General features: G+C 47.7%; 1 pseudogene; it reads right to left on the bottom strand.

Annotated features, from left to right (window-relative positions):
• Window positions 1-208: 208 nt before the first annotated feature.
• On the bottom strand, window positions 209-1810 carry LOC138079803 (ubiquitin carboxyl-terminal hydrolase 17-like protein 6; annotated as a pseudogene).
• Between the last annotated feature and the right edge of the window lie 10734 nt (window positions 1811-12544).

Raw genomic sequence — 12544 nt, 5'->3', positions numbered from 1 at the left:
CGAGAGCTGAGCCGCTTGGGCACGAACCCGTTCCCAGGGAACACCGAGACCCCGGGCTCACTCCAGGCCCCGCCTTTGCCCAGGAGGCCACATCGTCCTCACCGCCAGAGAGGAACTCGCTCCTCGGCGGCCCTCTTGCTGCGTCGCCCAGGGGGTGCCGCACGCAGAGTGTGCCTGGGCGTCTGCACGCACGTGCGTCAGAGCCGGCCTACCGCCACAGCCCCAGAGATGGCCGCGGCTTCTTGTTCCTCCGCTTGGTCGCTCTGGCCCTCCCGCTGGCGCGAGGGCCGTGGCCGACGTCTGTCGGCCCCGGAAGCGGGGTGTCCGTGCTGGGCCGGTCGAGCCGGTGGTGCTCCTGTGCGGGCGGCGGGCGGTTTCTCCCTCCTCCATGTCTGGACCGGTGAATTACGACTGCACCGGCAGGCAGGGCAGCCTGGATCTTGCGCAGCTCCAAGGCCAGCTTCGGTCGGTGGTGTTCTTGCAGGCGTCTCCACTGCTCTAAGCTCAGCCCTTCGGCCTCTGTGTCCCCCGGGGACTCCTGCGACCCAGGAGCTCTGCCGCTGGCGTCTCCTGCAGGCTGCCCGGGGTCTGTGGGGTCAGCCCCGAGGGGGGCCGCTGCCCCTCGCCCAGCGCCCCCTTCCCACGCACCCTCCCGGGCGTAGAACAGGACGTAGGCGCTCTGGCTCAGGGCAGCAGTCTCGTCACAGGCGGTCACCTAGGCATCGTCCATCTTATACCACTGGCCGTTGCCCGCTCGGACGTAACAAAAGTAGTGTCCTTGCTCACAGCTCCACCCGGAGTGCCCCAGCACGGCATAGAGCACGTAGCCCAGTGGCCCTGCCTTCCCCTCAGACGTGTAGGGCTGCACGTCCAGGCACTGGGGATAGCGCACCTCCTGAGCCCTTTTGGCCCCGCTCAGCGGTGTGAACCGCTTCAGCACCAGCACCAGGACCTGGGACGTGCTGTGCAAAGTCAACCTCTTGGTGGCAGGCACCTTCCGGAGACAAACGCCACAGTCATAGGCATTTTCCACCTCCAGCTTCTCGGGCTTCACCAGCTCTCTCAGAGCTTGCTCCACACTCTGAGCCGCCGTGATATCCAGGCTGACGTCCAGATAAGGGTCGAACGTGTCCGAGACACCGAGGCAGTGGAGACACTGGATCCGAGACCTCCACGTCCCGCCGAAGATCTGACGGACGACGCTGGTGTCCTCGGAGGCGTGGCCCGACGGCTGGGATGCACTCAGGCACCCTTGCTGCATGCCATTCAGAGTGAACATCAGAAACTCGTGGGCATCTTCCTGCTGGTGTCTGTGGAAGCCCTCCAGCAGGTCCTTGCGGGGCCGGATCACCTCTCCCGCGTGAAGGAGGGCTCGGGTCACGTGAGCTCGCATGGCACAGAGCGTGCAGGGGCTGCCGGCCGGACAGAGGGTGGCGTGCTGCCGGGACGCCAGCCAGCTGGCCAGGGGCGGCGTGTGGCTCAGACACTGCAGCGCCGCATTCACATAGCACGTGTTCCCCAGATTCTGAAGCCCAGCGCCCACCCCCCACGGCCCCCTCCAACTCAGGGTGACTTTCTGGCCAGGCGCCAGCCCCGCTGACCCAGGAGCCAAGTCACCCCGCTGGAGACGCCCGACCGCCTGCGACGGCCCCTCAGGGACAGAGGGTCCCCGGAGGGCATCCGCACCAGCGGCGCTGGCCCGACAACCTTGCCCTCCGGCTAAGACGTCGAAGGGAGCAGGACACGCACCTCCCCCGTGCTCAGAAGCAGCCCCCGGGGCTCTGCAAACAAGGCCCACGAGGGTTTCCATCTCCTACCTGCAGCTGCACGCCGATGCCTCCTTCCCTCACACCGACGTCTCCAAAAAGGGCCTTGGCCCCGCCCCCTCGGTCCTTTGGGGGCTTTCCCACAGCCCCACCCCCGCACGTGCAAGCTCCTCATTCGCCGAGGCGGCCGAGGGCCTGCCCACTCCCACTCCCGCCATCCAACCACCGACACTTTTCTCGGGGAATTCCCCGTGACGAAGCCCCGCACACACTTCCGACCTGGCCCCCTGGACCAAAGGGCTCCGGATGCAAATGATTCGGGGCCATTGGGCCTTCCAGTCTTGCCCGCTAGAGATTCACTGCGGGCCTTCCAAGTTCAGCACACAAATGCGAGCTGCAGAGGAATGCCGTGGGCTCACCAATCACATTCTAACACACTTGTGCAAACATATGTCTGCCCACCTACCCTCTCCCCTTTAGGGGTCTCCCCACCCCAGACCCCTGCCTGAGGACAACCCCTCCCCGGACAACAAGAAACCCTTGCCTCAACTTGGCTCTCCAGTGAGGTCCACTTTGATTTCTATGCTTTCTCACTGGACACTCTTCTAGCGTTCAGGCTCCCAGAACCAAAAGTTGCCGGGAGAGTGGCCCATATGCTTTTCTCCCTTCAGGGCCCTTGGTCAAGCCCCAAAGCGAGCTCATTTCCAAAGGCTTGGGCTTCTTGCGACTTTGGACTCATTTCTTCAGCTCCTTTTATCTCTCTGTTGCCTTTTTCCCCCTTTTTCTTCTTCCTTTTGTTTTTGTTTGGGGGGGCGTTCCCTTTCTTTTTTCTTTCTTCCTTTTTTATTTTGTGTTCATTTTATTGTTATTCTCTTTTTCTATTTTAAACGCACTAGTTGACTTATAGAGTCGACTTTCCAATTCAGGGGTTCAGCATATGGAATCTAGTTCCCTTACCATGGAGCAAACTTGGCCTCCTTGCATCAGGAACATGAATTCTTATCCAAATGGCCTCCAGGCACATCCCTTTCGAAGTATTGGAAGTGTATTTCCTCATTTAATCTTCAAGATAATTTCCTGAGATATGTACTATTATCTACATTTTACTGTTGAGCAAACTGAGGCCCAACTGGAAGCAGCAGAACTATTATTCAAACCCAGATCTTTTGACTATGGAGCCCATGAGCTTAGTCAATGAATTATACTGTCTCCAAATAGTTGAGATATTTATTAGATTATTTAGAAGTTTGGAGCCATTCAAATTGGAATGATAAATTTTAAAATCGTAATTAAATTGGTATTAATCTAAAATATGTAATGTTGCTAGTAAAGATCTACTCTGAATTTGAATACGGTCATTTCATAAATTGGAGACGTCAGTGGCAACCCACTCTAGTATTCCTGCCTGGAGAATACCGTGGCGAGGGGACCCTGGTGGACTGCAGTCCATGGGGTCACAGAGAGTTGTACATGACAGTGACTAACACACAACACATTTCATAAACTGTCTGATGAGTTTTAGGAGCCAGGAGACGCAGAAATCAACCCTGTTCTTATCCTCCTTTCAATTTGATGGTGAAAAAGTGTAAAGTGAAAGTGTTAGTTGCTTAGTCATGTCTGACTCTTTGAGCCCATGGACTGTAGCCCCTGCAGGCTCCTCTGTCTGTGAAATTCTCCAGGCAAGAATACTGGAGTGGGATGCCATGCCCTTCTCCAGGGGATCTTCCCGACCCAGGGATGGAATCCAGGTCTCCGCCCAGCAGGCAGATTCTTTACCATGTGAGCCGTCAAGAGTGGAGCAGCGACAGTGAAGACGCTCAGTCGTGTCCGAGCCTTTGCGACCCCATGGGCTGTAGCCCACCAGGCTCCTCCGTCTATGGACTTTCCAAGCAAGTGCACTGGAGGGGGTTGCCATTTCCTTCTCCAGGGGATCTTCCCAACCCAGGGACCGAACCCAGGTTTTCTGCACTTCTGAGCCAGCCATGAAATGGTAACAAATTCTGCAAAGTGCTGTCTAGAAATGGCCACATGGGGGCGACAGTGAATCAACATTAGCACAACCCTGACACAAAGCCTGCTCTTCGTGAGGTAAAACCCGGCTCATTCAATGTCTACAGATTACTTTTATAGACTATTAAAGTATGACTTTTTTATAAAAAATACCCAAATATTTGGAAACTGCTAAATTATTAATATGTTTTTTAAAGTCTCAGATTGGTCTTAGAGCTAATAGATCATAATTGAATATATTCAGGTTTAATTTAGAAAAAACTATGATTTATAGCCCATTTATTTTCAGAAAGAATTTGTGTCAAGCGCTGAAGGGGCAAGTGATGGAGAGGAGATTCCCCATGTCCAAGGTAAGAGAAAGCCCAGTAAGACAGTAGGCTCTGAGAGAGGGCATCAGAGGGCAGACACCCTGAAACCACAGCCAGAGAAAACTAGCCAGTCTGATCACATGGACCACAGCCTTGTCTAACTCAATGAAACTAAGCCATGCCATGTAGGACCACCCAAGACGGACAGGTCTTGGTGGACAGTTCTGACAAAATGTGGTCCACTAGAGAAGGGAATGGCAAACCACTTCAGTATTCTTGCCTCGAGAACCCCATGACCAGTATGAAAGGCAAAAAGATAGGACACTGAAGAGGAACTCCCCAGGTCGGTAGGTGCCCAGTATGCTACTGGAGATCAGTGGAAAAATAACTCCAGAAAGAATGAAGGGATGGAGCCAAAGCAAAAACAGCACACAGTTGTGGATGTGACTGGTGATAGAAGCAAGATCCGATGCTGTAAAGAGCAATATTGCATAGGAACCTGGAATGTCAGGTCCATGAATCAAGGCAAACTGGAAGTGGTCAAACAGGAGATGGCAAGAATGAACATCGACATTCTAGGAATCAGTGAACTAAAATGGACTGGAATGGGTGAATTTAACTCAGATGACCATTATATCTACTACTGCAGGCAGGAATCCCTCAGAAGAAATGGAGTAGCCATCATGGTCAACAAGAGTCCAAAAGCGGTACTTGGATGCAATCTCAAAAACAACAGAATAATCTCTGCTTGTTTCCAAGGCAAACCATTCAATATCATGGTAATCCAAGTCTATGCCCCGACCAGTAACACTGAAGAAGCTGAAGTTGAACGGTTCTATGAAGACCTACAAGACCTTCTAGAACAAACACCCAAAACAGATGTTCTTTTCATTATAGTGGACTGGAATGCAAAAGTAGGAAGTCAAGAAACACCTGGAGTAACAGGTATATTTGGCCTTGGAATGCAGAATGAAGCAGGGCAAAGACTAATAGTTTTGCCAAGAAAATGCACTGGTCACAGCAAACACTGTCTTCCAACAACACAAGAGAAGACTCTACATATGGACATCACCATATGGTCAACACCAAAATCAGATTGATTATACTCTTAACAGCCAAAGATGGAGGAGCTTTATAGAGTCAGCAAAAACAAGACAAGGAGCTGACTGTGGCTTAGATCATGAACTCCTTATTGCCAAATTCAGACTTAAATTGAAGAAAGCAGGGGAAACCACTAGACCATTCAGGTATGACCTAAATCAAATCCCTTAAGATTATACAGTGAATAACAACTAGATTTAAGGGACTAGATCCGATAGACAGAGTGCCTGATGAACTATGGATGGAGGTTTGTGACATTGTACAGCAGACAGGGATCAAGATCATCCCCAAGAAAAAGCAATGCAAAAAAGCAAAATGGCTGTCTGGGGAGGCCTTACAAATAGCTGTGAAAAGAAGAGAAGCAAAAAGCAAAGGAGAAAAGGAAAGATCTCAATTGAATGCAGAGTTCCAAAGAATAACAAGGAGAGATAAGCCTTCCTCAGAGATCAAAGCAAAGAAATAGAGGAAAACAATAGAATGGGAAAGACTAGAGATCTCTTCAAGAAAATTAGAGATACCAAGGGAATGTTTCATGCAAAGATGGGCTCGATCAAGGACAGAAATGGTAGGGACCTAACAGAAGCAGAAGATATTAAGAAGAGGTGGCAAGAATACACGGAAGAACTGTACAAAAAAGATCTTCATGACCCAGATAATCACGATGGTGTGATCACTCACCTAGAGCCAGACATCCTGGAATGTGAAGTCAAGGGGGCCTTAGGAAGCATCACTATGAACAAAGCTAGTGGAGGTGATGGAATTCCAGTTGAGCTGTTTCAAATCCTGAAAGATGATGCTGTGAAAGTGCTGCATTCAATATGCCAGCAAGTTTGGAAAACTCAGCAGTGGCCACAGGACTGGAATAGGTCAGTCTTCACTCCAATCCCAAAGAAAGGCAATGCCAAAGAATGCTCAAACGACCGCACAATTGCACTCATCTCACATGCTAGTAAACTAATGCTCAAAATTCTCCAAGCCAGGCTTCAGCAATACCTGAACCGTGAACTCCCTGAAGTTCAAGCTGGTTTTAGAAAAGGCAGAAGAACCAGAGTTCAAATTGCCAACATCCGCTGGATCATGGAAAAAACAAGAGAGTTCCAGAAGAACATCTATTTCTGCTTTATTGACTATGCCAAAGCCTTTGACTGTGTGCATCACAAGAAACTGTGGAAAATTTTGAAAGAGATGGGAATACCAGACTACCTAACCTGCCTCTTGAGAAATCTGTATGCAGGTCAGGAAGCAACAGTTAGAACTGGACATGGAACAACAGACTGCTTCCAAATAGGAAAAGGAGTACATCAAGGCTGTATATTGTCACCCTGCTTATTTAACTTATATGCAGAGGACATCATGAGAAACGCTGGGCTGGAAGAAGCACAAGCTGGAATCAAGATTGCCAGGAGAAATATCAGTAACCTCAGATATGCAGATGACACCACCCTTATGGCAGAAAGTGAAGAGGAACTAAAAAGCCTCTTGATGAAAGTGAAAGAGGAGAGTGAAAAAGTTGGCTTAAAGCTCAACATTCAGAAAATGAAGATCATGGCATCTGGTCCCATCACTTCATGGGAAATAGATAGGGAAACAGTGGAAACAGTGTCAGACTTTATGTTTTTGGGCTCCAAAATCACTGCAGATGGTGACCGCAGCCATGAAATTAAAGACATTTTGTCCTGGAAGGAAAGTTATGACCAACCTAGACAGCATATTCAAAAGCAGAAACATTACTTTGCCAACAAGGTCCGTCTAGTCAAGGTTATGGTTTTTCCAGTGGTCATGTATGGATGTGAGAGTTGGACTGTGAAGGAGGCTGAGCACCGAAGAATTGATGCTTTTGAACTGTGGTGTTGGAGAAGACTCTTGAGGGTCCCTTGGACTGCAAGGAGATCCAACCAGTCCATTCTGAAGGAGATCAGCCCTGGGATTTCTTTGGAAGGAATGATGCTAAAGCTGAAACTCCAAACTTTGGCCACCTCATGTGAAGAGTTGACTCACGGGAAAAGACTCTGATGCTGGGAGGGATTGGGGGCAGGAGGAGAAGGGGACGACAGACGATGAGATGGCTGGATGGCATCACGGACTCGATGGACGTGAGTCTGAGTGAACTCCGGGTGATGTTGATGGACAGGGAGGCCTGGCGTGCTGCGATTCATGGGGTTGCAGAGTCAGACACGACCGAGCGACTGAACTGAACTGAAAGTTCCATCTCATGCAAGAATTGCTCCAATGACCGTGGGCTTCCAAAGCTACACAGGGATCCACCACCCTTTGCTCCGTCTTCATCCCCCTTCCACTCCGGGATATCAGCATTTCCACACTGGTCCCTCACTGTCCAAGGAGTCACAGTCTGGTCCCATTTCCTAGGCAGGAGATGGTCAAAAGAAATTTCACTTCCATAAAAGCTTATTGGGCTTATGTTTAAATTTTTCTCAGTTCAGTTCAGTCGCTCAGTCGTGTGCGACTCTTTGCAACCCCATGAATCGCAGCACGCCAGGCCTACCTGTTCATCACCATCTCCTGGAGTTCACTCAGACTCACGTCCATCGAGTCAGTGATGCCATCCAGCCATCTCATCCTCGGTCGTCCACTTCTCCTCCTGCCCCCAATCCCTCCCAGCAACAGAGTCTTTTCCAATGAGTCAACTCTTCATATGAGGTGGCCAAAGTACTGGAGCTTCAGCTTCAGCATCATTCCTTCCAAAGAAATCCCAGGGTTGATCTCCTTCAGAATGGACTGGCTGGATCTCCTTGCAGTCCAAGGGACTCTCAAGACTCTTCTCCAACACCACAGTTCAAAAGCATCAATTCTTCGGTGCTCAGCCTCCTTCACAGTCCAACTCTCACATCCATACATGACCACAGGAAAAACCATAGCCTTGACTAGACGGACCTTAGTCAGCAAAGTAACATCTCTGCTTTTGAATATGCTGTCTAGGTTGGTCATCACTTTTCTTCCAAGGAGTAAGCGTCTTTTAATTTCATGGCTGCAGTCACCATCTGCAGTGATTTTGGAGCCCAAAAACATAAAGTCTGACACTGTTTCCACTGTTTCCCCATCTATTTACCATGAATTGATGGGACCAGATGCCATGATCTTCATTTTCTGAATGTTGAGCTTTAAGCCAACTTTTTCACTCTCCTCTTTCACTTTCATCAAGAGGCTTTTTAGTTCCTCTTCACTTTCTGCCATAAGGGTGGTGTCATATTCATATCTGAGGTTATAGATATTTCTCCCGGCAATCTTAATTCCAGCTTGTGTTTCTTCCAGTCCAGCGTTTCTCATGATGTCCTCTGCATATAAGTTAAATAAGCAGGGTGACAATATACAGCCTTGATGTACTCCTTTTCCTATTTGGAAGCAGTCTGTTGTTCCATGTCCAGTTCTAACTGTTGCTTCCTGACCTGCATACAGATTTCTCAAGAGGCAGGTCAGGTGGTCTGGTATTCCCATCTCTTTCAGAGCTTGGTTTTTTCCTAAATAATTGGAGATCAAATTTTCAGCTATTAAGAAATACCAAGGTCTTAGTAATTACACTGGCTAGATAAGTTACCACCTCCTAAACGCATTTACATTTTAAAAGAGAAATTCTGGGAACAAGGGTAGAGGCCCGGAACAGTAGCTCTGCAGCGTTGCATATTTCAGGCACTCGGGGAGAACTGGCGGATTTGCCGTTCCAAACAGTAGCAGCACCACCAGTCTTTGAGTCTGTGTTTACACCAGCGTCTGGCCTACGTTCTTTTTAAACAACATACCATTTAAGTTCTTATTTTGTAAGAACCTTAGGAAACGAGTATTTCTTTTTTGGGCAGGGGGGAATGGGAAAATAGATGCTCAGAAACCTTGATTAGTGTGCCTGCGTCATACAGCTGACGGAGGTCAGAACTGAATCAAGCATCTAACTTCTGTAATCTAAAGTCTTTCAGCAGGAGGCTGTCAACAGTGAAACAAGCACGGAGCCTAGGTGCTCACCTACGATGTATAAATAAGCTGTTCTCAGGGTTTGGCTTTGGCTCTTCTCCACAAACACATTTTACCGGCTCTGTTAGGCTCTCCCGTCTGTAACGCTTAGAAACGCTAAGAGCTCCAGGGACAGGAAGCGAAGGCCGGCCTCTCAGAATGCCCAAGCCCACCTGTGACCCAAGCCCACCTCTTGGGCCATGCACAGCACTTCCAACTGGAAGCTTTAAATATTTGCCTTGCGCTGTGTTTGGGGAAGAGACTACTTTATGATTACGAATGTCTGTTCTCCTGTGTTTACTTTACGCTAATGGCGCTGAATGTGAGCGCGCGCGGTCTAATCACCGCGGCTTCTGTCAGACTTGCTCCTGTCCCTGGTGCCCCAGCGCTGATCCCCTGTGTTCTTTCCGGCTTTACGGCTCAGTTGCCCACTGTCTGCCCCCCGTTCCTGGAGCGGTTGATGGCTGGCGTCCTCGGGAGAGGGCGTTCGGTGCTTAGAGTTCCCTCCCTGCCGTCACCCCAGCGCCGAGTCCCAGGGCCATCAGCCTCTGTGCCCCGCAGGAGCTGAGTCACGCTTGTGGCAGGGCTGAGGGGTGGCTTAACCGTCTCCGAATATTTATACTTAAAAAAGTGAATATATCACAAAAAATAAATGCACTTCTAACTGTTGCAGCTTGAGGCAAAGCAGCAATAAATTGTGAGGATTTATGTGCAAGATGTTTATTACTTCTCATTTCAGTTATTGTACTTTTAAGTCCACAATTTCTATTTTGAAACATGTATTTATATTCTTTCACTTATTTAATATGTATTTTTATATTTTATATTAACTTTCAAATTTAAAAAACTTTTAAACATACAATTTAAACTTTAAACATGTATTTATAATTTCAATCTCACTGTTGATGTGCTCCGTTGTGATGAGATATTACAGTCATACTTTAGTTGCTTAGGCATGGTTTTCTTTAGTTTTTTAACATATTTAAAATGTCTGACTTGAGGCTTCGACTAGTAACTCTACCATGGGCGTCCTCAGGAGTCTCTGTGAGTGCTGCCCCCTGTGTACGGGCGGGGCTTTCTGGCTTCTCTGCATGTCCTGTGGGCGGGGCTTTCTGGCTTCTCTGCATGTCCTGTGGGCGGGGCTTTCTGGCTTCTCTGCATGTCCTGTAAGCGGCACTGTAAGCAATGTAACACGGAGACACTGAGTCAGGCTCGCCCCCCGCACAGCGCTTGCTGTTGCTGCCTTTTGCGCAGTAGTAGCACTTTTCATCGCTGTTTGCTTTTCTGGTGACTTTTCTGAACTAATTCTGTGAATCTATTTTCTTGTGTGGCCACGACAGTCTCTGCCCAGCTAGCTTAGTGGTCAAAAACAACTGGACTGGTTTTCTTGAACACCTGGAACCGCGAAGTCTCTAGGCCCTGCCAAGGTTCTGTGCCATGGCAGGCCCTCAGCACTCAGCCAGGCAGTCAGGAACTCTGCCGTGGCTTCACCTCCCACCGGCTCAGAGGCTCGGGTTCATTCTCGGCATGTCCACAGGCCTGGGCATGCATGTGGCTGTCTAGATTCCCAGGGAGGTCCTCACAGAGCTCTAACAAACCCCTGTGCACCTCTCATGGGCCTCTTTCCCTTTTATGCTTCTGGTCAGACTTTTGTTTGCCCCACTGTTATCCAATGTCTTAGGCAGCTGATTAGAAATGAAAGAAGAGAAGTGACCGCTGACACCACAGAAACACAAATATGCCAACAAAATGGACAACCTACAAGGAATAGATAAATTTCTATATATGTGTAGTCTCCCACTTGCTCAGGAAGAAAGAGAAAACAAGGACAGACCAATTACTGGTAATGAAATTGAATCAATAATCAAAAAACTCCCAACAAACAAAGTCCAAGACCAGATGACCTCACAGGTAAATACTACAAAATATTTAATGAACTTATCACTTATCCTTCTCAAACTAGTTCAGAAGAATTGAAGAGCAAGGAACGCTTCCAAGCTCATTCTGTGAGGCCATCATAACCCTGATACCAAAACTAGACAAAGACACCACAAAAGAAAAGAAAAAATAAAATTACAGACCCATAATATTGATGACCACAGGTGCATCAGTGTTCACTTGAAAAGTCCTTAACAAAATATTAGCATACTAAATTCAACAATACATTAAAAGGATCATATACCATGATCAAGTGGCATTTATCTCAGAGATGCAAGTTCATCTGTAAATCAATCAGTGAGATACACTAAATTAACGAATTAAGGAATAAAAATCATGTGATCATATAATAGATGCAGGAAAAGCTCCTGACAAAATTCAACATCCATTTACTACAAAAATTATCAACAAACTGTGTAGAGAGGTTACATACCTCAACATAATAAAAACAATATATGACAAACCCACAGCAAACATCATCAATGGTGAAAAGCTGAAAATATTTCCTCTAAGACTGGGAACAAGACAAGGATGCCCACTCTCACCACTCATCTGAGCCACCAGGGAAGCCCACTAGAGGTGCTAGTCACAGCAATCAGACAAGAAAAAAAAAAGATAGAAATAATATGAACCCAAATTGGAAAGGGAGAAATAACATTGTCACTGCTTGTAGATGACAATATACCACACACGCACACACACACGCACACACACACAGCTGACTCACTGGAAAAGACTCTGATGCTGGGAAAGATTGAGGGCAAAAGGAGAAGGCAGCAGCAGAGGATGAGATGGCTAGATAGCAGCACCAGTTCAATGGACAGGAAGTTGAGCAAACTCCAGGAGATGGTGAAGGACAGGGAAGCTTTGTGTGCCACAGTCCACTGGGTCTCAAAGAGTCAGACACAACTTAGTGACTCAACGACATATATAGAATCTTAAAGACTTCACCAGAAAACCTATTAGAATTAATAAATGAACTCATAAAGTTGCAAGATACAAGATTAATACACAGAAATCTGTAATACTTCTATACAATAATAACAAATTATCTGAAAGAGAAATTAAGAAAATAATTTCATTTACAATTGCATCAAACAGAATAAAACTCCTAGGAATGAATCTAACCAAAAAGCTGAACGACTTGTGCACTATGGCGATATGACGTGTCTGTAAGACCTGACGACGGAGGTGAAGATGACACAAATAAGGGAAAGATAAACTGTGCTGGTGGATTGGAAGAATTAACATTGTTAAAGGACCAGACTACCCATGGCAATCTACAGATTCAACGCAATCCCTACCAAAGTAGCAATGGCATTTTTCATAGAACTGGAGCAAATAATTCTAAAAGATTTAGAATAGGCACAAGAGATCCTGAATAACCAACGCAATCTTGAGAAAGAAGAGCAGAGCCAGTGGCACCAAGACCCCTGACTTCAGACTATTCTGCAGAGTTAC

Source organism: Capricornis sumatraensis, chromosome 5 (genome assembly GCF_032405125.1).
Source record: "Capricornis sumatraensis isolate serow.1 chromosome 5, serow.2, whole genome shotgun sequence".
Classification (NCBI taxonomy): domain Eukaryota; kingdom Metazoa; phylum Chordata; class Mammalia; order Artiodactyla; family Bovidae; genus Capricornis; species Capricornis sumatraensis.
The sequence above is the reverse complement of the archived record's forward strand: the minus strand, read 5'-3'. Positions and strand labels throughout refer to the sequence as shown.